We start from the raw sequence: 3,875 nt of genomic DNA on the forward strand, positions 1-3,875 counted from the left end.
TAAAAATTCAAACTTTTTTTGTTGAAGATTCATCATTTTAGTTGAAAATGTAACTATTTATTTGAAAATGAAATTTTTTTTGTAATTAATTTTTTTGGGCTTCGAATTCAATAAAAAAATCCAGTTTTTGGCTGAAGATTATTAATTTCAGTTAAAAAATTCATCTTTCTGGTTCAAAATGTAACTATTTCTTTGGAAATTTGTTTTCCTCTTTTTTTTAGGTGAAAATTCAATTATTTTGATAGTAAGTTAATTTCTAACATTTTCAATTGGTAAGCTCAAATTCTTATCTAGAAATAACAATACAAAAATATTAATCTGGAACAGCTTAAAATAAAAATAATTTAACTTTTATTTTAATAAGGTTTTACTTTAAAAATTGGTTTAATCGTTCAATTTTTATGGTTAAGTACTGAAATTTTCTTGATGTATTATCATTTTGAATCTTAAAAATAATAGCGTAATTTATATTTTTTAACCAGAAATCTCTAAAATGTTAAAGTCATAAAAATTTGTAATTTCGTATTTTAACATAATTTGATGAAAAAATTGTAAAATTAAACGATGTTAAAAGTTTGTATTTTATACGTATGAATTATTGAGCGTTTTAATGAAATATTTCCGAATTAAAAATTTGTCAAGCTTCAATTTTAAAACTTTAAAATTAAAAATATTTTTACCTCAAATAAATCATTTTCAGATTCAAAAGTTTGCATTTTATAATTTCACCCTGAATTTTGAATTGGAACAGGAAATTTTTCAAAGCAATCGTATGTATTTCTGAATTGGATTACAGATTTTTTGAAAAAATTTTAATTCAGATCTGGGACAAGCAATTCTAAAAAATAATTAAAATTTTAAGTTAGGAGATGGAAATTTAAAAAAAGAATTATAATCAGGGTGCATTATAATAGAATTAATATTATATATAATTAACTATATATGATATTATAATTATAATAATATTATCCGAACAGATATTGATATTAACATTAATATTAATTAGCTGTAAATGATTGTGCTAGAGTTTTAAGCGTTGGAAGTTGAATTTATCTATTAAACCGAAAAAATTTAAATAGCCTTTCAAAATTAGAAAATTTATTTATAAGAATCATTTAAAATAAAACAATTACAAATTATAAGTACTAACAAGCACCCCATTTTTTATCAACAGTTTTTAAAATTGCTAGCAATTTTAAATCTTAAAAAGCGAAGTCCCAAGTAGTCATGAAAAAAGTATAATATAACCAAATTCTAGGAAGCTATAGTTTGTTATTGTTTAATTCCAAATGATTCTCATAAACAAATTTTATAATTTCGAAAGTCCGGAGGCTATTTAAACTTTTATGGTTTAATAGATAAATCAAATTCTTAAAAGCCCCAGCACAATCATTTACAGCTAATTAATATTAATATTAAAATAATTATAATATCGAATAAAGTAGTGACATAGAGGAGAAATATAGCCCAAGGACAAGAGGAACTGCAATATATAGACGCAGAAATATGTAATGATGTAATGGTTTAATTATTATCTGTTCAGGTAAAAATTCTAAGGGAGAAAATATGTAGCTTCGTTTTATTTAAAACTTTAAGAGAGCAAAAGAATGTAGTAAAAACTTGTAAAAGTATACAATGAAGACAATAAATTCTATTCAATTCTACATATAATTATAACATAACATACTTAATTATATTACTTATTTTCATAATGTACAATAATATACACAATATAGTGAACACAATATAATTTACAACAAAATATTAATCACTGTATTAATATTCTGATATTGCATATATATTTTTATTTTTAAAATGTGCGAAATATTCAAATATCATTAAAATCGCCAATTTCTTTAATTTCTTTCAAATGCGGATCAAGATATAAATAAGACTATTATAATATAACGTAATTATAATATTATGATTAATAATATATGTATATATTTATATGCATAATAGTATTAATATTTATATCATTTATATTTTATGCTTGAAATAACGTAACCTCAAAATATGCGCATATAAAGAGGCGCGCGAAGTATTCAAATCATGAGAATCGCCAGCAACGACATCTGGTAACATTAAAATTCCAATCTCATAATTTATTTCAAAGCAGATAGAGATATAAAAGAACCACCGAAATGTTCCGACCGGCAATCGTGCACATTCGAGTTTTCAAATTCAGAGGAGGAGAAATGGGTTGCGCGCGCAACCCAGACATTTATACCATCTCCTACTATATTCGCACGGACATAGCCCTGTCATAGTATTACACCACATCTCGTTTCAGATTTGGGATCACTGATGCTAACACCGCGTTATTGCAGTATGTGGCCTTGCGACATCGCATTCATACACATCCGTACATACAGCATAGGCATTGGCATGCACATAAACATCGGTTCAACTAACTTACTTCAAGCCACAGTATAATCGATTATTATATCGCTACAGTAATTGGACAGTTTAAAAAAAGGTAAGATCCTCAAAATGAATGGAATTCGGATGTGGAAAATAAACTTTTAAGTTTATCAATCTGATACAGATACGTTCGGTCGGGATAAATAATTGTTTAGGCACATTTTCTCTCCCGAACAATTTTTTTCAAAATATCCTAAATGAAAACAATTTTAGCTATTGAAATTATTTTTTAGACTATTATGTGCATGATATAATTATTAGCAGCACATATACCCGTCGCTGTATTTTTATTTGCAAAAATAAAAAATATGCACATTTTAATAAACCATTAGTGAACAAATTTGTAAAAAAAAAATTAAGGCCACGTTTCGAGTAGGTCGCGTGACCAGATTCCTATCTTACTGAAACTTTTTTTATTTCCTAACTTATTTTCACATAAAGTTCCAAATTGAGTTGAAAATTTGGGATATTAAATAAGGAGCACTGAGAAAGGTTGGTCTGATCCTAAACTTTTATAATTATGAAAAAAGTTTTTTTGTCAATCGTTTTTTTTTTGTTGCTTCTTTCGCAACTGAGCTGCCGGATCCAATAAGGGTACATAAACTTATTTCGCCGAGAGTGGGAAGACCCCTGCAGCCTTTAAAAAAAATTTTCGAATTTTAATTTTTAAAGACTGTATCTAAATGTAGAATTTTATTACGCATCTTTTTCCCTCAGACAAAATTTTTTACTTTTCTAATTGAAGACAAAAGAGTGGCTTTTTTGAAAGAATAATTTTTTATTCGGTTTTCACTTCAACTCGTGCTCATTCAGTTAGTTTTAAGGATTTTTCAATAAAATTTTCAGGGAATGCAGTTCAAGATGTAGTTGACTGATAGAGCAAAAGGAATTAAAAAATTTATTTAAAGAAAATTGTTGTTAATTTTTATCTGATGCGTGGCGCTTATCGGACTTCTCTAACTTCCAACTATTCGTTTCTCGAGCGAATTTTGAGCAACAAAAACCTCCCAGCGATAATTTTGTTCAAAACAGTACAAAGAAGTTTTTTGGAAAATTTTAACCCAAACAAATTAATATTAAGAAATTATAAACGTCTCAAGTCGATAGCAGCTAGAAACCTCTCGCGCGGTCTATTTCGAGTCTCAGATCCGATTCATAATATCAAAGTATTATGCATAAATAAATAATATTGGATTATGTAAAATAATGTATTTATTTAATATTATGTACAATTTAATTGTTCTATTTTTAAGACAAATCTAATAAAAGTATATAATCTCTGACTTTTTTTAATTCAACGAATTTGAAGCATTACAAAATTCGCGGAATTAAGAATCTGGTGAATCTCAACTACATCAAACTCTCGCTTTGAGTCCAGTGTTGGGGGTTGCCTTCAAATAACCTTGGACTGATTTCGGGGGGATTAAAACGCAAACAGTGAGGGTTACCTG

General features: G+C 27.0%; 1 protein-coding gene across 1 annotated transcript in view; it reads left to right on the top strand.

The window, feature by feature from the left end:
* Positions 1-3,875, top strand: part of LOC117178775 (protein toll-like) — a 38,768-nt gene that overhangs the window by 8,390 nt on the left and 26,503 nt on the right. Inside the window, exon 2 of the mRNA XM_033370244.1 lies at positions 2,294-2,479. The gene's annotated coding sequence lies outside the window, so the exon portion shown is untranslated. The remainder of the gene's footprint in view (positions 1-2,293; positions 2,480-3,875) is intronic.

This window comes from Belonocnema kinseyi, chromosome 8 (genome assembly GCF_010883055.1).
Source record: "Belonocnema kinseyi isolate 2016_QV_RU_SX_M_011 chromosome 8, B_treatae_v1, whole genome shotgun sequence".
In the NCBI taxonomy this organism is placed as follows: Eukaryota; Metazoa; Arthropoda; class Insecta; order Hymenoptera; family Cynipidae; genus Belonocnema; species Belonocnema kinseyi.